The sequence below is a fragment of the Equus caballus genome, chromosome 14, assembly GCF_041296265.1.
Source record: "Equus caballus isolate H_3958 breed thoroughbred chromosome 14, TB-T2T, whole genome shotgun sequence".
NCBI classification, from domain to species: Eukaryota; Metazoa; Chordata; class Mammalia; order Perissodactyla; family Equidae; genus Equus; species Equus caballus.
In genome coordinates, this window is record NC_091697.1 from 49,266,093 (window position 1) to 49,290,070 (window position 23,978).

Consider the following 23,978-nt stretch of genomic DNA (forward strand, 5'->3'; position numbering starts at 1 on the left):
ACTGGTCTATCTCAGAAGGTGCATTTAGCCCGGAGGCAGTGGAGATGTCTGTACTCTTTGGGCCACTCCAATCGGGAAGAGAGCTGAGGCAGCAGAGCCCAGAAACATGGCCCAGTGGGCATTCACTGCAGGGATGTCCCCAGATGCTGGTTTGCTGCGTTTGGCCCTCCTGACAGGTCTGCTGTTTACACTAGTAGCATAAACAGTAGATCAAATTTCCACTTAAACTATAATTATTGTGCATTAAAGCAACAAATATTATTAGTATTCTAAGAATGCATGTACTTGTTTATTGGAAGCCATGATTATAATGAATTTTAATTTTACCCCTCTTTCTAAGGCCCTTTTAGACAATTTAGCTAATAGCAGTCCTCAAAGACAAAGTTTCTTAAAGTGGAGTCTATATGCCATCTGTGTTAGAAGATGCTTCTTAAAAATATGGATTCCAGGACCCTATCCCAAACCAGCCATATTGATTAGGATAAGCTAGGTTAACCTCAAAATCTCAGGGAGCTGGCAATACCAAGGTCTATTCCTCTCTCACATAAAGGTTGCTGCAGGCTTGGTGGTTCCCCAAAGTTCTCCTTTCCAAGCAGTGATCCAGGATCCAGTCTGCTGATATTTTCTGGTTCCATTATTTCAAGAAGGGAGCATGGAGAATTCACACCACTTTACCATGCTTTGGCCTGGTAGCCCACTGCCATAACTAGTACAAGGACCCACCTCCTGCAAGGTACAGAGAAATGCAGGGAAACACAAGGCCATAGAGTGGGCAATAAACATCTCTGACACTTTCCATCCTTTGCCCCTTTTCTTAGAGAGAACATACTCAATCCCTCCCTAAGAAAGACAGCCTGAAGTTCCACCCAGTAGAAGCATTGAACTCAATGTCTAGGATTTCTGGGTGAGCCAGTAGTCACTACCTGGTCCAGATGTGACTTCTCTTGGACTAGAGAACTATGAATTAAAAAGGCAAGTTATCTGCCGCACCCCCACAGACACTCCCAAAACAGAATGATGAAACAAAGACATGTTAACTGCAATTGGCACTCCCATTTGGAGAAGAAAAGAAAGGAAGACACACTGCAGTCGCTGGTTTGTTGCAACTCTGGGCCAGTGGGCAATGGCTATGGTGGCTCCTTATCTTCATGTAGATGTGTTTCCTCTATTAGACCCTAATTGTGTTCTCTGGGAGGAGAAGGGAACTCCCTTGTCTGTTATTCTATGTAGCACCTGGCTCCACCCTCTGGGAAGTCCTTAATCTTCCCTGATTTTCCTTTGCTACATCTAAAATGGATATTGTGGTATATACCCTCCTTAAGGGCTCTCTTTTTTTTTTTTTTTTTGACCCTTTTATTTGTTTTTATTGTGGTAACATTGGTTTATAATATTACATAAATTTCAGATGTACATCGTTGCATTTTGATTTCTGTGTAGATTACACCATGTTTACCACCCAAAGACTAATTGCCATCCATCACAGTACACATGTGCCCTTTTACCCCTTTTGCCCTCCTCCCTCTCTGCTCCCTCTCTGGTAACCAATCTAATCTCTGTATCTACATGTTTGGTGGTAGTGGTGGTGGTGGTGGTGGTTGTTTCTTCCACTTATTACTGAAATCATGCAGTATTTGACTTTCTCCATCTGACTTATTTTGCTTAGCATAATACTCTCAAGGTTGATCCATGTTGTGGCAAATGGCAAGATTTCATCTTTTTTATGGCTGAGTAGTACTCCACTGTGTATACATACCACATCTTCTTTATCCATTCATCCCTTGATGGACACAGGTTCTTTGCAAGTCTTGGCTATTGTGAATAATGCTAATCAAGGGAGTTTGAGGGCTGAGGGTTATTTTAAGTCTCTTGATTTTTAGACAAATACAACTTCCTCAAAGATTCAGTAGACTTGTAGTATATCTGCTTGCAATCAGTCCCATGTGCCAGGAACCCCATCCACACATCTTGTTTGAGACATGGCTTTCAAAACTTCCTTATCTCTTTGTTGGTTCCTTCCAACTGAATGGCCACACACTAAATCTCGTCTTTGCCCTGAGTCATTGGATCGTCTGTGTTTCTGGCCATTTGTTATTCACAGCTTTTTTATATCATATTTGTCACATTTTGTGGTCCAGTTGCAGTGGGTTTTCCAATCTTTCAAAGCATCACATTTCTGGGCCCTGTTGCCTTTTATGTCTGCCAATTCTTTCTAGAGCATATCTCTCCTTTTTCTTTCTTTCTCTTTTTATAGCACTTTGCTGACTGCGGCCAATACAGACTGCTGATGCTCTGTTCCCTAAATCTCTTCCCCTAGAGCTGCCAGCTCGGTACTCACAGGGTCTCCTTCCCAGGTTATCACAGGTGATAGTTTTAACAAATTTTTTTGCTGCTGAATAATATAATCTCCACATTTCTAATTTCCATGATCAATTTCCTCACTGCCTGTCACCTGACTGCTGAGCCAATGCTGTAGACATCAGGGTTTTGTTAAAGCAGCACCCCAATTTCAGTGTCAAATTCTGTATTTCTCATAAGGTGGTTTATGCTGCAGAAATAAGCCCACCTCCAAATATCTGTTGCTTAATATATAAAAGTTTATTTTTTACTCAAAGTCTACCATGGGTCTAGTGACTCTCTATGACATCTCCCTTCCAAGCAATGATTCAGGGGTCCAGGCTGTTTCCACCTTGCAGGTGTGCAACTGGAACACATGGCTTGCAGGGTCACCTGGCAAAGGGAAAAGGGAGCTTAGATCGTCATGCACCAGCTCTGAAATGCTTTGGCAAAGTAGTAACACATGTCACTCTGCTCCCAGCCCTTGGCCTCGCCAAACAGCACCTCTGTCTTCAGTGAACAGTAAACGTCTCTGGCACGCCTACTTAATCAAACTCTGAGGGAGGGTCCTGGAATCAGCATTTTAACATACATCTGCTGTTTGAGAACACTGTTCTAAGATAAGTAGTGGCATTCCTATGTTATAGATAATAAAACTGGAGCTTAGAAATGTTGCAATTTACCCAAAGTCACACAAATTTAGTGGCAAATCTACTCATGCCTCCTAGCTCAGGTCAACTCCAAACTGCTGAAGTACAAAAGCCCATGATAATGCAAGTCATGATCTTTATTCAAGATCATAGACTGAGAAACCAGGTTTTTTCTTCTTCTTTTCCTGGGGCTTTAAGAGTTGAAAGAAAGAGTGTAGGAAAACAGGTTAAAGCAGTGTGTAAGCAAAATCAAACAAAGCCAAGAAGACAGAAGCAAAGGAGGGAAAACAATTTCCCCAGAGAAGAGGAAACAATTTGGTCAAGCATGTCTGCTAATGGTTCACCCGGAAGCTTAAACAAGTGAAAACTCCTGACCAGATCTCTCCCGTCCAGATCTAGACTAGATCCAGTCTAGCATTTGCTGAACCAAATGACAGGGTCAATGTGTGATGCAGCCGGGTGCCCACGCGGTAATGATGAGGATTTGGAAGAGCACTTTGCACCTCTGCAGAGCCAGCTTCACCCGTGAGTTCCTTTTCAACCAAAACCTGCCTCCATACATCTGTCATAAATGTTTGCATTTGCTGGAGGAAAAATATTATTCTGTGAAGGGATAAGCTTCACAGCTGAGGGAATTCACTTTGTGGAATCTGCAAATTTTATCCTTGGATCGTACCCGTAAAGAAAAAAATAAATGTGAGGCAAGGAAGAGGGAAATTCTTCCTTGCTAAGAAGAAAGAAATAGCTTGAGCTAATTATATTAACCTAAAAAAGCATGTGAAAGTTAATGAGAAATAAGAAGAATTTTTAACTCTGGAAATAGCCTCTCTTCTGTGCTATTGAAATCCTATACCGTTGGTGGAATAAGCTCAGTTCGGGAGCTAACCCGCCAAAATGAAATTCTAGAAATAGGGAATGCTTCGGGTGTCCTCAGTCCAGCTAAGTGTCTTGCGATGTTTTCCCAAACTTTTGGGTTCAGTAAAATATGATTCAAATTTTGCCTCAAGCCTTTACTTTTGGAAAACCATATATATTTTCTAACAAATTCAATTTGGATGTTTCTTATTTTCTTGCCCTTTAACTCATTAAAGTGTTATTTTGTAGCAGTCACTTGTTTGGGAAGCAACTTGATTCTTTTGGAAAATCTCTGACAGTCTTTGTGGTTGGGATAAGAAGCAAAATTTTGCCTGTTCTTGAGTGTATACATGCAGAGTGAACTGGAAATTTAGAAATTATCTGAATCAGGGGTTCTCAACGTGTGGTCCCCGTACCAGCATCATCATTATCACCTGGGCACATGGCCCACATGCTCAGAAGGGCCTCATACTTTGTTTAATGCTGTTACCATCTTGTAGATCTTAAAAACTTTATCTTTGTAAGTCAAGTCCAGTGGGACAATAGGACAATGGAGCATTAGAGTGAGCAGAGAAGAAACATGCATCTTGCTGCTCCATTCACAGAGAACATTCACAGTGCCCACACATGCGGGAGTTCAGTGAGATTTAACACAAGAATGAGGGAAGCATGTTATGTCTGTGACTGAATAAATTTGGGGAAGAAAGAGAGATTGAGGGGGCATTGACAGCCCAGAGAGGTCACATTTTCTATTTGAACCAAGATTTTCTTTGAACCCAGAGAAAGGCAAGGGCATTCTAAGAAACACAAACCACTAAGGAACCCTACCATATCCCTTCTTGTGAATTAGCCAACTGCTTACACTCAAAGACGAAAAGGGAAAGAGAGGGCAACCCATGGTTCCTTATCCTTCCAGTACTTCCTTACTCATCAGTAAATCAGAAGCAGAGAAGTTCGATAGAATGCATGCATATCAAGAAGTGAAATAAAAACAATTGAATCAGTTTTGTGCAGCAAGTCCACTCCTCCAGTAAGAGCAGAATACATATATATGTATATATATGTGTGTATATATATATGAGTTATGAAAGATGAATTGTATAATTTTGATTATTCCACAAATGAGTTAAAATTGGCATTGTGCAAATTATACATGCTAATAATTTACCATTTTAATTTGTATTTACTTAGAACATTAAATAGCAAATAAAAAACACTATGACTAGTTGAGAGGAACCATGGAAGAAAGGAAATAGTTTTCTCTCTTAGCACCTTATTTATGATACTTTTTTCCTGTTTTTTGAAAAAGAAACCCTGTATCTTCATTTTGCTCTGGGTCTCACATATTAGGTAGCCCTTTCTGGGAATCTATTAGTAATGCAAGTTTTGAGGCCTTATAGCAGACCAACAGAGTCAGAAACTCCATGGGAGGGGCTTGGGGGAAGGACAGCAGCATGTGGCTTAGCAAGCCCTCCAGGTGATTCTGAACCATGGTCAAGTTTGAGAACCACAGATCTGAACCATTTAAGCTAGAGAACTCCATGGCTATATTTATCTAGAAGTTTCAGATCTGTCTGATTGACTTATTTTATCTGCTCTAAGAGGCAGTGGAAAGCATCACCACCTTCACAACTGGCCTCTAAATGTCTATCATGTAATGCTTGTGAGCCTCTGCTATGGACTCAGACACATCTGTATTCAAACCAAGGCAGCCATGCAAGCTTGGGCAGGATTCTCAACCTCTCTGATCCTCAGTTTTCTCAGCTACAAAATGGGATGATTAATGCTTGCCTCAGAGTGTGGTTAGAGGAATTAAACGACCTAATACATGTAAAGTGTTTAACACAGTGTCTGGTACATGGTAAGCACTCAAGAAAAAGGCATTGCATCTAAATTATTATTAACAATAATTATTATTATCTTTAGTCCTATTGCTGGTGCAATTAGCCTTCTACTAGACAATTCTCTGACCTTTGTTTAACTCTTCCTGGGTTGCTCCATCTGCCTCAGGTTGAAATGTAAAACATGAAAGCAACACACAAAAGAGTAGAACCTTTCTTTTTACTAGTAGAGGGGAGGGAATGAGAAACAGAATAGGCTGTTTCTTATTCTTGATTAGGCATTTTCTTGTCTAGAAAGTTCTGCCTTCTTAAATAATTTTGCCTTACAATTCTAAAGCACACGAGGAAGTACCTATCCCCCTTGACTGGATATTATGTAAAAAAGAGATTTCATAATGGCTAAGAGCATGAGCTTTGGAGCTGGACCCACCTGGGTCCTGACTGCCATTTGCTGGCTGGGTGATCACGGGCCACCTGCAGATGGACTCTAGGTCTGTTTCTTCAAATGCAAAAAAGTACCAACTTCATAGTACTGTGGGGAAGATTAAAGAAACAATGTGTGTAAAGTGCACAGCTCAATGTCTGGCTCTGGATGCTCTACACGTGTATGAAATTGTGGTGACTGATTATGAACCAGAGCTCAGACCAGCTCTGGGTCAGCATCTTACCATCATATGCATTGGCAAATAACTTCCCCAATCCCCTTTCCTCACTTACACCTGGCATGATAATAACAATCTCCTTGCCCACCTCTAACTTTGATCCCAAAGAACTATCCAAAAGCACTTTGTAAATTATTGAAGCTTCAGGCGAGTGATGTCAGCATCATAGCTGAGTGAGCTCTTCCCTTAGTCTCTCCCCTCTAAGATACAATGAAAAGGTCATTCATAAACCAACAGAGGACATTCACACAACACAATAGACATCTGAGAGATACACACAGCCATAAGTCTGAAGGTAGGGGTGCTGTATCCCGCTGGGAGGCAGTGGAAGGCTATAGGGGGATCTCCTCTCCAGAGCAGCAGCAATCTAGGGCATGGGACCTCCTGTGGCAGCTGTTGTGCAACCCTAAGAGCAGAAGGGAGAAAAGGCAGCCTTCCATGGGAACATTTGCACTCTGGGAGTTGCCTCCCAGCCTGTGGGAACACTCTAGACTGAGACAGCTTAGCAATTGCAGAGGTGTCCACACCAAGCCGAGACACCAAGGCAGGCAGACAGTGAGTGCAGAGTAGGGCGTGTGGGATCATGCATGTGAAAAAAAGTGCCCCTCCCCCGCCCAGGGTACTAGCTTGGTCAGTCAGCCAGATCAGGGGATCCCTGCCAGAGTGCCTGCGCATACATGTGCAAAGCAGCAGTGGCCAGTGGGCAAAAGCAGACAGGTCCTGTCAGCACAGCCTCCAACAGACAGGCACATTTGCCAGGGGTCACAGAAGGCTCAGAAAACATAGCTCTTGCCCAATGCCAAGCAGCAGCAGGTGGAATCTGTGACCAGATACTACCACTATGCAAAGGCACAAATCTATCCCATTAAATAGAATTAAAAAGTATATTAACACTCCAGACCAGAAGGAAAATCACAAGTACCCAGAAATCAATCCTAAAGTCACAGAAATTTACAATCTAAATGACAGAAAATTCAAAATAGTTATCATAAAGAAACTCAACAAGTTACAAGAAAACTCAGAAAGACAGTTTAATGATCTCAGGAATAAAATTAATGATCAGAGGGAATTCTTCACAAAAGACATTGAAACTATTAAAAAAAATCAGAAATGTTGGAGATGAAAAACAATGAATGAGATAAAGAAAAATATGGAACCCTTAAAAAACAGAGCTGATGTTATGGAGGACAAAATCAGTAATTTAGAGGACACAAATTTAGAAGTGCTTCAGATGGAGGAGGAGAACTAAGACTAAAAAGAAATGAAGAAATTCTCTGAGAAATATCCAACTCAATTAGGAAATGCAACATAAGGCTTATAGGTATTCCAGAAGGAGAAGAATGGGAGAAAGAAACAGAGAGCTTGTTCAAAGAAATGATAGCTGAGAGCTTTCCAAACCTGGGGAAAGAGATAGAATTACATATAAGTGAAGCTAATAGAACTTGTAATTAAGTCAATGTAAAAAAGACCTTCTCCAAGGCATATATTAGTAAAACTGGCAAAAGTCAATTATAAGGAAGAAATATTAAGGATAGCAAGGCAGAAGACAATAAACTACAAGGAACTCCTATCAGGCTCCTATCAGATTTCTCAGTGGAAACCTTACAGGCTAGGAGAGAATGGAATGATACATTGAAAATTCTGAAAGACAAAAACTTTCAACCAAGAATACTCTATCCAGCAAATCTATCCTTCAGATGCAATGGAGAAATTAAAACTTTCCAAGATAAACAAAAGCTGAGGGAGTTCATCGCCACAAGAGACCCCCCTACAAGAAATGATCAAGAAGGCCCCCATACCTGAAAAAGAAAGAGAAAGGGTTTACAAAGCCTTAAGCAAGGAGATAAATAGACAAAATTAGAAAATTGCAGCTCTATCAGAACAGGTTAGCAACTACTTAATTATAACATTAAAGATAAAGGGAAGGAAAGCATCAAAAATAACTATAATCACTTCTTTTTAATCACAAACTCACAACAAAACAGAATAAGTTGTGATGACAATAACTTAGAGAAAGGAAAAGGCATGGAAACTGCTTAGACTAAGAAAATAAGAGGCTATCAGAAATTGGACTATCTCATCTACAAGATCTTTTACATAAACCTCACAGTAACCACTAAACAAAAAATCAGAACAGAGACACAAGTAATAAATAAAGAGAAAACAATCATAGAGAAACACCAAACTGGCAGTCAGAAATACTTGGGATGAGAAACAAGGGAAATACAGAACAACTGGAAGGCAAGTGAAAAAATGGCGGTATTAAGCCCTCAAATATCACTAATCACTCTAAATGTAAATGGAATGAATTCTCCAATCAAAAGACACAAAGTGGATGGGTGGATTAAAAAACAAGACCCAACAATATTCTGCCTCCAGGATACACATCTCAGCTCTAAAGACAAATGCAGGCTCAGACTGAAGGGATAGAAGATGATACTCCAAGCCAATGGAAAACAAAAGAAAGCAAGTGTTGCCATGCTTATATCAGACAAAGTAGACTTAAAGATTAAAAAGACAATGAGAGACAAAGAAAGGCAGTATATAATGATAAAAGGGACTCTCCACCCAGAGGACATAACACACAAAAATATATGCACCTAACACAGGAGCATCAAAGTACATAAAGGAACCATTAACAGACATAAAAGGAGAATTAACAGCAATATAATAATAGTAGGGAACCTTAACACCCCACTTACATCAATGGATAGATCATCCAGACAGAAAGTCAACACGGGAATAGTGGAATTTATCAAAAAACTAGACCAGATGGACTTAATAGATATATATACAGAACACTCCATCAAAAATGAGAAGAATACACATTCTTCTCAAGTACACAGGAACATCTTCAAAGATAGACCATGTGTTGGGAAACAAGGCAAGCCTCAATAAATTTAAGAAGATTGAAATCATATCAAGCATCTTTTCCAACCATAATGCTATGAAACTAGAAACCAACTACAAGAAAAAAGCTGTGAAACTCCCAAATATGTGGAGACTAAATAGCATGCTACTGAACAACCAATGCACCAATAAAGAAATTAAAGGAAAAATCAAAAAATATCTGGAGACAAACGAAAATGAAAATATACCATACCAACTTATATGGGATGCAGCAAAAGTGTTCCTAAGGTGGAAAGTCATAGCAATACAGACCCACCCTAACAAACAAGGAAAACCTCAACTAAGCAATCTTAAACTACACCTAACAGAAATAGAAAAAGAAGAACAAAGCCAAAAGTCAGCAGAAGGAGGGAAATAATAAAAATTGGAGCAGAAATAAATGAAACAGAAACCAAGAAAAGAAAAAACATTAGAAAGGATCAATGAAACTCAGAACTGTTTCTTTGAGACAATGAACAAAATTGACAAACCCTTAGCCAGACTCACTAAGAAAAAGAGAGAGAAGCCTCAAATAAATAAAACTAGAAATGAAAGAGGAGAAATTACAATGGATGCCACTGAAATACAAAGGATTATAAGAGAATACTATGAAAAACTATATGCCAACAAACCAGACAACCTAGAAGAAATGGAAAAATTCTTAGACTCATACAACCTCCCAAAACTGAATCAAGAAGAAATAGAGAATTTGAATAGAACAACCACAAGTAAAGAGATTGAAACAGTAATCAAAAACCTCCCAAAAAATAAAAGCCTGTGACCAGATGGCTTCTCAGGAGAATTCTACCAAACATCAAATATTCAAAGAAGATTTAATACCTATCCTTCTCAAACTGTTCCAAAGAATTGAAGAAGATGGAACACTTCCTAACTCATTCTATGAGGCCAACATCACCTTGTTCCCAAAGCCAGACAAGGACAACACAAAGAAGGAAAATCACAGGCCGATATCACTGATGAACATAGATGCAAAAATCCTCAACACAATGTTGGCAAACTGAATACAGCAATACATTAAAAAGATCACACACCATATCCAAGTGGGATTTACACCAGAGATGCAGGGATGGTTCAACATCCGCAAATCAATCAATGTGATATACCACATTAACAAAATGAGGAAATAAAAACCACATGATCATCTCAATAGATGCAGAGAAATAATTTGACAAGATCCAACATCCATTTATGATAAAAACTCTCAATAAAGTGAGCATAGAAGGAAAGCACCTCAAGGTAATAAAGGCCATATATTACAAACACACAGAAAACATCATACTCAATGGTGACAAACTGAAAGCCATCCCTCTGAGAACAGGAACAAGAAAAAAGTGCCCACTCTGAGCACTCTTATTCAATATAATACTGGAGATTTTGGCCAGAGTAATTAGGCAAGAAAAAGAAATAAAATATCCAAATTGGTGAGGAAGAAGTGAAACTCTTGCTGTTTGCAGATGTGATTCTATATACAGAAAACCCTAAAGAATCCATCAGAAAACTATTAGAAATAATTAACAACTACAGCAAGGTTGCTGGGTACAAAATCAACTTACAAAAATCAGTAGCATTTCTATACTCTAATAACAAACTAACAGAAAGAGAACTCAAGAATACAATCCCATTTACAATAGCAACAAAAAGAATAAAATATCTAGGAATAAATTTAACTAAGGAGGTGAAAGACCTATATAACAATAACTATAAGACATCGAAAGAAAATGATGATGACGTAAAGGAATGGAATGATATTCCATGCTCATGGATGGGAAGAATAAACATAGTTAAAATGTCCATACTACCTAAAGCAATGTACAGATTCAATGCAATCCCAATCAGAATCCCAACGACATTTTTCATGAAAATAGAACAAAGAATCCTAAAATTTATATGGGGTAACAAAAGACCTCAAATAGCTGAAGCAATCCTGAGAAAAAAGAACAAAGCTGGAGGCATCACAATCCCTCACTTCAAAATACACTGCAAAGCTATAGTAATCAAAACTGCATGGTACTGATACCAAAACAGACACACAGATGAATGGAACAGAACTGAAAGCCCAGAAATAAAACCGCACACCTATGGACAGCTAATCTTTGACAAAAGAGCCAAGAACATACAATGGAGAAAGGAAAGTCTCTTCAATAAATGGTGTGGGGAAAACTGGATAGCCACATGCTAAATAATGAAAGTAGACCATTATCTTTCACCATACACAAAAATAAACTCAAAATGGATTAAAGACTTGAAGGTAAGACCTGAAACCGTAAAACTCCTAGTAGAATATATGGGCAGTACACTCTTTGACATTAGTCTTAGAAGTACCTTTTCAAATATCACATCTACTCAAGCAAGGGAAACAAAAGAAAAAATAGACAAATGGGATTTCATCAGACTAAAGAGCTTCTGCAAGGCAAAGGAAACCAGGAACAAAATGAAAACACAATCCACAACCGGGAGAAAATATTTGCAAATCATACATTCAACAAGCAGTTAATCTCGAAAATATATAAAGAACTCACACAACTCAACAATAAAAAAAATCTGATCAAAAAATGGGCAGAGGATATGAACAGAAATTTTTCCAAAGAAGATATACAGCTGGCCAATAGGCACATGAAAAGATATTCAACATCACTAATCATTAGGGAAATGCAAATCAAAACTACAATGAGATATCACCTTACACCCGTTAGAATGGCTTTAACTACCAAGACAAAAAATGACAAATGTAGGAGAGGATGTGGAGAAAAGAGAACCCTCATATACTGCTGGTAGAAATGCAAACTGGTGCAGCCACTATGGAAAACAGTATGAAGATTTCTCAAAAAATTAAAACTAGAAATACCATACAACCCAGCTATCCCACTACTGGATATTTATCCAAAGAACATGAAATCAAAAATTCAAAGAAATCTATGCACCCCTATGTTCATTGCAGCATTGCTCACAATAGTCAAGATGTGGAAGCAACCCACATGCCCATCAACTGATGAATGGATAGAGATGTGGTATATGTATATAATGGAATACTACTTGGCCATAAAAAAGACAAAATCATAACATTTGCAACAACGTGGATGGACCTTGAGAGTGTTATGTTAAGCAAAATAAGCCAGACAGAGAAAGACAAACCCCGCATGAGTTCAACTCAAATGTGGAAGATAAACAGACACATGGACAAAGAGAACAGATTAGTGGTTATCAGAGGGAAGGGGATTGGGGAGTGGGTATAAGGGGTAAAGGGGCATATATATGGTGACTGATAAATAATAATGTACAACTGAAATTTTGCAATGTTATAAACTATTATGACCCCAATTTTTAAAAAAACTAAAAAAAGGAAAAAAAATTGAAAAAATATTGAAGCTTCGAAGAACAGGAGGATGTTTTGTTATTGATACTGTTGTTTTCAGAACAAAGATGGTGAGACTCTTAGAAGGGATATGTTGTTGTTAACTCATGCTTCTGCTCTTTATGTGAATTCACAGAAATGTTGTGGGAAAGAAGTCCTATTTATTTCTGTTTGTTTATTCCAATGGTAGAAAGTGTATGTTAGCAACAAGCTAAAAAGTGATCTATAAAAAGGCTAATGTTGAGTGCTAAATGTTCTCTTGCTTTTGCTGAGATCTTTAGAAGGAGGAAGTGCTCAGAGCAGATGCACAGTGAGCATCATTAGAACTCGGATTCAAATCCAGCTCTTTCTAGGCTTTCCTTAATTCCAAGTGTGGCACCCAATGTGCAATGAACATAGCTCTCTGACGGGCTATGTGAGGAATCACCTGCCTTCTGCTATGCTCACGTTGGATCAATCCGCCATGCTCACATATAGATCCTAGCAGGCATGTTATGTTCCCTGAGGATAGATCTTGCCTTCTTAAGTGAGTTATGCTTTGCAACGTCCTTCGAAAACATTACTGTGCATGTAAATCACCTAGGAATCTTCTTAAAATGTGGATTCTGATTCAGTAGGTCTGCTTGGGGCTGGACATTCCGCATTTCTAACAAGCTCCCAGATGCTGCCAATGCTGCCAATCCACAGGCAACAGACACTTTGTGCAGTAAGGATTTACAATTGAAGCCCCATTGGGAGTTTACAGAGCCCACAGGTAAGGGCTCTGTGTTTAAGGAAGAGCATTGACCAAGATAAAAGCTAGGGGTGGGTGCCTGGATGGGTGGTGCCTGTGACCAGCTGGAGATGAGAGCATTGGTGAGGGAGTGTGGAGGCATTGTAAGGAGTGTGGCATTAGAGGTGCCAGCTTAGGCCCATGGTCTTGAGGAACACAGACTGGATTTCTGACTGATCCCTCTAGAGACTAAAGGGATTTCAGGTAGGGATCTCAGGATAATATTGTGCCTAGAAAAACATTCCAGCAAATAGCACACTACAAAACTGCTGTAATGATTGCGTTACTGTTCAGCAAACTCCCCAACACTCAGCGTGTGTCCTTAGCCTGGCTCTGACTGCTCTTTTCAAGCCCAGGTTTATAGAATCTAGTAATATTATGATAGTAGTAGTTACAATGGTAGGAGTAATGGCCATAGGAGTAGCAGCAGCAGTTAATATTTGAGAACTTATAGTGCAAAAGGTCCTTGTGTGTATCTTAATCCTCATAACAACCCTACAAGGCAGTTACTATTATTATCCCCATTTTCCAAATAAAGAAATGAAAACACAAGAAGTGTTTAAAGTGACCTGTCCCACCCCTTACCCGCTACCATCCCATTGGCGCTCATGCTACATATGGTCATTAAAGGAATCTCTGTACTCAAAGGGCTGCAGTAAATGCCATGTAGTGATCGGGGACACAGAGGTGTCTGGCAGCCTCTTCCTTCCTGAGCATGGGGGGAAGAAGTTGTAAGGAAAGTAGAAACCCCTCACTGTTTTGGCAGCAGCCACTATGCCATCTGAACTCATGGCCAAATCTTCCCCACCAGGGGCAAAAAATGAAAACACGTGAATAAAATGAGGGCTTCCAAATGAAAACAATGGAAGAACATTCACCATGAAGCCTCCAGGTGAACTGCCTGAAATCTTATACCTGCCACTCAGCTACCTCACTGCATTCCGACTCTCAGGGTCCAGAAAGAGCTTTGTGCCTCTTTATTCAAATACTCAGGGCCAAGGATTCATCTCTAGACTGTGAGCTCCTTCATTTCTGTATCTCGGCCGTGGCACAGAGCCTGGCTCATGGGAAATATTCAACATATACCATCAATAGATTAATTAACCCATCTCCTCGTGATGGCCATCGCTCTCCCCAGCAAATGGAAGCCTATGTTTGAGTTGAGAGGAAGACCAAATTCCTTCCCCTAAACAGAGGAATGCAGTTGAGGGCAACAGGGAGAAAATATAGCTCATTTATTCCACAAACATCACCAGCACTGCCCTCAGTGCCTGGGTGACGATGACCAGGATGACACCATAGTGGTGTAGCTTGGTGGAGCTCCAGCTGGAGGCATACAGACCTAGATTTGAATCACCTATCTGCAAACTGCTACTCATGAAACTTTAAGAGAACTTCTCAACATCCCTATGCCTCAGTTTCCTCATCTGTAAAATGAAAGGATAGTAGCACCTACCTCATAGACTTAGTGGAGATTAAATAAGATAATGCACATGAAGTGCTGCACATAGTGCTCAGCCTATGGTGACAATAAATGCCAGTTACATGACCATGAAATTACAGTCCCTGCCCACAGAACAGTTGTTGGCAAACTTTCTCTGGAAAGGGCCAGATAGTAAATACCTTATGTTTTGAGGGCTACACATGGTCTCTGTTGCAACAAGTCAACTCGGTGACAGTAACCACAGACAGTACCTCATTGAATCTTGTATCATTTTAATGTCATGAATTATTATTCTCCTCTTGGTTTTTCAACCATTTGAAAATGTAAAATCTGTTCTTAATTCACAGACTGTACAAAAACAGACAACAGGCTAGATCTGACTCGTGGGCCATAGGTTGGTGACCCCTGATCAAATATTCAAGCTGTTGCAAAACAACATGTTTGCTCAAAGTGCTGAGAAGGGAGGGCTTTATTCTGCCTGGCAATGAGAAAAGGACGATTAAGAATGGCTCCTGAGAAGAGGAAACATTTGAGCTGGGCTTTTAAGAGTGAGTAGGAATCCACCAGATGGGACAGATAAGACAAGGAAACAACAATTAGAAAAAGAATGTGCAAGTGTGGAAAAAAACAGTCTTTCAAGGGAATTGACCAAAGTTCATTGCTGTACAGAAAGTCAAATCACATGTAAAGTGACGAGGAAGGATTCTTGTGGTTTAGCTGTTTTTCTCATTAATTTGATTATTTTCTAAGGCCATTGGTTGACTTGGGATGATATTACAAAGATTCCCAGAGTCGCGTTCATGTTCAGTTATTATGTTTTTACCCCCAACCCCAGCCACCATCACCCTTTTCTGAGCGACTGTAACAACTTCTTGAACGTCCTTCCTAAAATTCTCTAAAGAAGCATCTGTTGACAGAGAACACAGCCTTCCTTTTGGACAGTTTTGTCAGTCAAGTCCAAGAAATTGTGAACATCTTAAAATAATGAGATCACTCTACTATTTTTTATTTAGTAAGTTGAGTTCATTGGTTGCCTCTCCATTAACTGTTTTCTGAAAATGCATTTTTTAATTGAGATACAATTGACATACAATGTTAGTTTCAAGTGTACAACATAATGATTTGATATTTGTGTATATTGCAAAATGATCACCACAATAAGTCTAGCTAACATCCATCACCACACATAGTTACAGATTTTTTTCTTGTGATGAAAACTAAAGATCTACTCTCTTAGCAACTTTCGAAAATACAATACAGTATTACTAACTATAGTTTTAAGAAATGCATTCTTAAGCAGATTTTTTTAAATACTGTTCTTTGATATCCCTGGTAATCTCACTATGAAAAGTGGCTAAGTTTTTATTTTTTGGTTTCTTTTTAACTATTTTTGTTTTTAGTGAGGAAGATTGGCCCTGAGCTAATATCTGTTGCCAATCTTCCTCTTTTTTTTTTTTTCTCCCCAAAGTCCCAGTACATAATTGTATATCCTAGTTGTAGGTCATTCTAGTTCTTCTATGTGGGATGCTGCCTCAACATGGCTTGATGAGCAGTGTGTAGGTCCGTGCCCAGGATCCAAACCAGTGAACCTCAGGCCACCGAACTAGAGTTCATGAACTCAACCACTCAAAAAGTGACCAAGATTTTTGTCTACAAAATTATATCTCTGAAATTTTTAAAATCAGATACAGAATGGACTGGCTTAAAGAAAATGGAGATTGTTTGGAATTGTTTTTAAATCCAGCTGCCTGGAATACACAAATTTTTTGTTTTAAAATATTTCTAATATTTAGAATTCATCCAATGGTACCATATTGAACAGCTTTAAAAGTATGTGATAATTTTTTAGCTCTATTTCAAAACAACTTTGATTTTTTGACCCTTTCAGCGTCTGAGGCTCAGAAGACCATAGGAAATAAATTATTTGAATTTGTTATTTCTTTTATTCAACAAACATGTATCAAGCACCTAACTAAGCACCAAGCACTTTGCAGGATGCAGAGTGTGCACAAAGACTAAGGCACATTATCCGTCCTCACAATCACAGAAAGGAACACTTAGCAGTATATTGAAGCAGGTTCAAGGCAGAAGTTGTACAAAAGGGAAGACGTTCTACCAAAGTCATTAGTAGATCATTATGGGAAGCTCATCTTTTCAGCCAGAGGCACTTCTTCTATACTCTTTATTCCATCTAAACTAATAGTGGCAATTTGCACTGGTAATAAAAATAATAGCCAACAATACTGAATGCCTACTATGTGCCAGAGTCTGCATTAACTGCTTCACTACGCTATGATATTGAATCCTCACAAGATCTTTATGAGGTAAGTGCTATTATATCCCATTAATAAGCCTGAGATCACACAATTACTGTGTACTAGAACCCTGACCTGACCTGGTCAGCCTTATTCCAAAGCCCATGCTGTTCCCACCACACTATATTGGTGATGTTTTCTCTGGTATGTACATCAGAGGTTGAATCTTTTTCTATGTAGGAACCTGCAAAGCAGCCCCAAAACTTTGAAGCTTAAGAACATCTCCAGTTAATTTTACCCATGGGAGGACATTAGCAAGCAGCTGACTACTTTATTTATACATCTCTAAGTGCTCCAATCATGTGAGGAAATGAATAAGGCAATGCTAAGGTGTGCACAATTCACTTATACATACGACCACATAAAAACACCAAAGGTTGGGGAGCAGGCTATTTCAGATCATTTCAGTGGTTCCCCTCCAATGTTGCTTCTGAATTCATTCCAAGGCAACTAGGAGTACAGTGATCCCCCCATACCCATGGTTTCACTTTCCACAGTTTCAGTTACCCATGGTCAACTGTAGTTATTAAATGGAAAATTCTAGAAATAAACAATTCCTAAGTTTTAAATTGCTTGCCGTTCTGAGTAGTCTGATGAAATCTCATGCCATCCACCCAGAATATGAATCCTCCCTTTGTCCAGCATATCCACACTGTATACACTACCCGTCCACCAGTCACTTAGCAGCCATCTCGGTTTTCAGATCAAATGTCATGGTATCGCAGTGCTTGTGCTCAAGTAACCCTTATTTTACTTAATAACGGCCCCAAAGTGCAAGAGTAGTGATGCTGGCAATTTGGATATGCCAAAGAGAAGCCATAAAGTGCTTCTTTAAGTGAAAAGAACACAGTACGTATGGGGTTCAGTACTATCCATGGTTTCAGGCATCCACTGAGGGTCTCGGAACATATCCCCCACAGATAAGGGGGGACTACTCTATTAAAAAGCCAGAAATCCTTACATTTTCATATTTGCAAATGTAAAGATGCTGCTCATTCATCACTGATAACTGTTTTCCTTAGATTAAATAATCATCCAAGACAAGCAGAGGCCAACGGGGGCTTGGAGATCAACACTCCAAGGCAGGAGAAAGGCAACTAGAAAAGAAGGATGTCTATGAGCTGGAATCGCAAAAGTAGGAGAGCAGTAAGAAGCTGTGTAGGTTATCTGTACTTTCAAACACATGGCTATCCAGTAGAGTTCCAACAGAGAGGACGTTTTCATGACCCGGCTGTCTGGGAAACAGACCAACAGTTGGCTCTCCATTGCTCTTTTTCCAAATTAAGCCAGTATTAGAACCTAGAGGAAAGGATGTGAACTGAGAGTTGTTTTTCTCTGTGGAACATGTCCTGTCTCATGCCTTTCACTTATGGTTTTTGTGGCTATCCCAGCAAGCCACTCAAGAATCGCTTCACCCAAGGCAGAGGGACCACAACACAACAACAATTAATTTTCCTGATTAAATTTGCTTGCCAGTGAGTCAGCTGAATGAGTGTCCATAAGGGAAGGAGAGAACACTCATTCTTCTTTTTTCTGTATTAGCTCTGAAAAGTTTTATTACCGAGAATCTGGACAAGCAATACTAAATGAAAATAATAATCAAATCCAAAGCAGACCCATTTGTCATAGTAACATATCTGATCTCAGGACCTGGTCAGGAAGAAGAATAATTCATAGAGAGGAAGGCCACGAGGCTCTGAGATCTTAAGAGCCTACATTTTATATAAGAAGCATTTTTGCGTTCTTCATTTGAATTCATACTTAGTGGAAATTGCTCAATAATATAATTTTCTTTTTGAGGATATTTTAAAAAGGAATGAATATTTTACAAGATTTAGATACATCTGCACTGCTACTGCCCTCACTCAATTCACCATTATCTCTACCCAGACTGGAGTGGGCCTCTGTCTTCCCACTGCCCCTCCCTCCCCCCAAAATGCAACCCCTTGGTTCTTCTCATGGCTGGTTCAGTCTCACCTGTCAGGTCTCAGATTAAATGCCACTTCCTCAAAGAGAACTTTACTGCCATGCCCACCAGTTACTGTCTATCTTATTTGATTTATTTCCCAAGTGCTTTTATAGCACGTAATCTTTGTAATCTGACTTATTTGCTGGAGGACCATGTCTGCCTCATTTATTCCTGTGTCTCCCCCTAGCACAGCAACTGGCATGCAATGGGCATTCAATATTTGTCTAATGAATAAATAAATAAATAAATGATACAATGGGCCAAGCACTAGGTTTAATAATTTACAAATATTTTCTTGTTTAATCTTATAAAAATCCTCTGATGAAGGAGCTACTATCCTCACTTAATGAATGAGGAAACGAAAACATAGAGACGGTCTCACAGCTTGTAGGTAGAAAGTGAGAATTTCCACTTTAGGTCTATCTGGCTTCAAAGTCACGTGTATTTCTATCAAATCATACTGCCTTCGAAATAGGAAATTCTTGTCATAAAAGAGAGGTTTTTGAGCTTTTTTAATATCCAAAGACTTTGGACCCCAGCCTACAGAGTTTCATGACCTTAGACCAAAGCTCTTATAATGATATCTTACCCTTTGAATAAAAAAATGTAGAGAATGAGCTTTCTATTGCTTATTAAATGGATTTGACATCCTTAACCACTCTGTCCACACACATGCCAACCCAAAACTGTCAGGAGGAGTCTTCATGCTAGTTAATAAATTTGCAGTGTTCCGCCAGATAATGGCTATGATTGACATTCCACTTATAATTGCTCACAAATTGGCTTCTTGTGCATAAATCAGGACTGTAGCCTATGTGCAAGTATAATTTATAGGGCTGTTTCGGTTTAAGGTATACATAATCTTCAGAAGGCACATGCACAGCATAAGCACTCCCAATGTAAACCTAATGATACGTATACACACGTGTATATATGTATACACATACATATGCACACTACATTATGCAGAGCTATATATATTAAAGTATATCTCACTGGAAAACTGAATATGGTTAGAATTTGTTACCCAGAAATACAATTAGCCCATTTATTCATTAAGTTTTTACTTATATATCTGTCTTCTGATCTAGTTATTTGAACTAAACTTTTTTTTAGCTTTCATGCCTAATGTCAGTAGTGTGTTTGCCAGAGTATGACTGAGGTTTATGAAATGGAAATTTCATAACAGAGATCCATGATCCATAATATCTTCACCTATTTGAAGCTGCATTGGATGACATCAAAGTATTGCCTAAAGGGTGGTACCCACACCACTAACAGTTCACAGTGAGAGGAGTGAGGTGCCACACTCCATGGGATGATAAGGGATGAGGAGAGGATCAATCTGCTCCATCAGAGTGGAGCCAGCCTCAGGCTGCAGAGGCCAAAATTTCATTGTATTTATTTGTATGGTTACCTTCTATTTATGGCAAATGATAATTAATTCTCCATTTATGACAATGATATTTAGTTTCCTTTTTGGGCGAATATATTTAAAGAGAAACATGTCAATTTAAAAATATTACGTAATCAGGGGCTGGCCCCGTGGCCGAGTGGTTAAGTTCGCGCGCTCCGCTGCAGACGGCCCAGTGTTTCGTTGGTTCGAATCCTGGGCGCGGACATGGCACTGCTCATCAGACCACGCTGAGGCAGCGTCCCACATGCCACAACTAGAAGAACCCAAAACAAAGAATACACAACTATGTACCGGGGGGCTTTGGGGAGAAAAAGGAAAAAATAAAATCTTTAAAATATATATATATATATTACGTAATCAATTGTACAAGTGGTATGCAGGATGGCAAAAGTTATGCAAATAATATGCAAATAACTGATGGAAAAAACTAGTGGAGGCAACTGAGGTCTGGGAGTCAGAGTTCACTGCTTAATAACTGAGTAAACTTGAGTAAGTTACTTAACCTCATTTAAAAATAGCAGCAGTAACCTCAGAGCTTCTGTCTGTTCAAATGGAAAACATATCAAGTGGAACATGGCAGATGCCAAATAAATGATCTTTGTAGTGACAGTAAGTGCTTTTATTACTATTTTCTATTATTGATGGTGTGGGTGAAGCACCTAACCCAGAACCTAGTATATAGTACCTGCTCGGCAAGTACGGATTAACGCTCCCTCATCAAGTCAGCTTCCTTCGCAATCGACCCATAAAGAGACGTGATTCACAACTCAGTTCTCACTGATACCAATCTAGGATGTGAATATTGGGTGGCCTATTTTAAGACGTGAGCTTAAAGACTCGGTTGTGTCTGATTGACAAGGCGTACAGCATCCTAAATAAATAAATAGCGAACAGACTTATTTTATCGACAATGCCTCTGAGGAACGGACACCACAAAAGCAAAAAGTTCTGTGGACAGAAAGCAGCTTTCTGTAATGGGAAGTGCATTCTCCTTCTGTTCCTACTGTGATGAAATGGGTTAAATATTAATCATCTGTCGGTTTGGGGTTGTAAATTTAAAGGTTAAAACTGTCTCAAAAGAATTTCTTAAGACCTTTCCTCGAAAGAATTACATACCAGGAAATTCAACCACAAATCCAACACAAATTGAAAAAGCTTCTCAGGAAGAAAACTAAATGAAGATGGGCAACCTGAGATGATTGAGAAAACAGACACAGAGTCTTCTCTTCTCTCTTACCTGTGTGGGAAAATGGTTGTATGGTCAAGATCCCATCTCAAGACCCCTGTGAAGACACCAAGAGGAGATAAATGGAATTAGAAATTTGCTGACTTAAAGGAAAACTGGTGAATCAAGAAAATGGGAATTTAGCAAGATAGAGACCATCCCCAGAGACAACAGTGAGAAATGCAGAGAAACTCCTAGGAGTGGCCACAGCTCGATTGAATATAGACACAGTAGCAACTTTTTCTCTGAAATTGTGTACTTTTTAAATGTTTTATTAAGGAAATCATCAAGCATACGCAAAAAGGCAAGGGTAAGTTAGTAATCTTCATATACTCCGCACCCAACTTCCACAATGATCGACAATCTTGTTTCTTCTCTCCTCTTATGATTTGGGGGTGGGGCGTGGGAAACAGGGCTGGAGCTTTTAAAGTAAATTGTAGACATTGTGTCACCCATTAGGACAAAAATACTTCAGTATGCATTTTTAAGTGATAAGGTATATTTTACATAGTTACTATGCTATTATCACTCCTACAAAAATAACAGAAATTTTTTAATACTATCAAATACCTAGTTTCTTGAGTTGTTTCAAAGATGTCTCTGTTAAAAGGTTGGTCTGAGTCAAGACCATTGAACATGATCCACAAAATGCGTTTGGATTTTTTGTCTCCTAAGTCTCTTCTATAATAAACCCCCTCCCCCACTTTATACCATTGATTTGTTAGAGAAATTGAGTCATCTGTCCTATAGAACGGTACACATTCTGGATTTGTCTGGTTTCTTCAGTATGGTATCATTTAAATTGGTCTGTCATCCATATTTCTTGTAAATGGTGGTTAGATCTAGAGGCTTGTTAGATTCTAATTCAAGTTTTTAGGTAAGAATGCTTCATAGATGGCAGTACTGTGTACTTTCTATTGTACCATGTCCTGCGGCATATAATGTTTGTTTGTCTCACTGTTAGGGATCGATTGGCAGGTTCATATGCTTTCAACCTGATCCCCCCTTTATAAACTTTTCACATAATTTTAGCATTGCCTATATTAAGGTTGCAAAATGGCAATTATCTCAATCTATCATTCCTTATTAGCTGGAATTCTATGAAGAACTTTCCCTCATCAACTATTTGGTGACCTTGAAATACAGTCTGTGCAAGAAAAGCAATATAAATTCTTGATTCTTTTCCCTTTTCAATTTTCAGAGCAATAAGTTGGTGCCCTAGAAACAGAGGGGTTTTTCTTCTGCATATTATTATACCTTTGATGGGTTTCAATCCATCGTAATCACTATTCTTTTTGATATTAAAATTGTCCTATATTAGCACAGTGGCAACATCTAACGGTTGGCTCCTGTGTCTTTTGACATTATCCCTATTAGTCTTTGATGGCTTCCTTGACTTCTGGCCCCACAGGATTTCCCAAGTTTACCTCATTTATTTCCTGCTCCAGACCTAGGATCAGCCTTTTCTAAGAAATCTCGTTCCTTTTAGAAGGATGCGGCATTTAGAAACCACAATCTGAGCACTAGCTAGGATTGCTCACGGCTCCTGGACTATCACTGCTTATAAGCATTTTCAATAGACAGCTAGGACAAAAAAATTTTGAGGAAAAAAATCTTAAGTTTCTACTGATATTTCCAAATAACATTTAAGAGAAAATGGTTTTTTTACTTCTTTGATTTTATACTTATATGTATTTTCTTTTATGTTGAAAATCTAGGTTCTAAACAACATAATTACTTGTTTTATTTTACATACACCTATAATAACTTCAAAATAAGATTACAGTATTACCACTGACAATAGACTTCTGAATACAAAAATTGGTTCTTTTTTTTTAAGGGAAAAAGCAACACTAGTAACATACATTGATTAATTTAAAACAGTTATTCATGTGTACCAAACTCTGAATTTGCCTTGTCACGTCAGTATGAAGCATATCGGTCTCAAAGTTTGGGTACTTGGTGTACTGGTTTTTAGAAGACCTTACCAGGGTATTTGAAGCTAGGATTTCATGATCAATCTAATTTATCCTAACTGCTGGAGACTCCCTCCACTGCCCTCTAGCACCACCTGACAACACTACACCATAAGCTCCACAAAGGTAGGACTGTGTCTTTTATTCATCAACATATTATGTAGCACCTTGCACAGTGCTTGTGGTACATAGGCATCCACAAGGCAATCAGTCATCCTATGTGTTTTCAGGGATGTTGCTGAAAGGAAAAATTTCT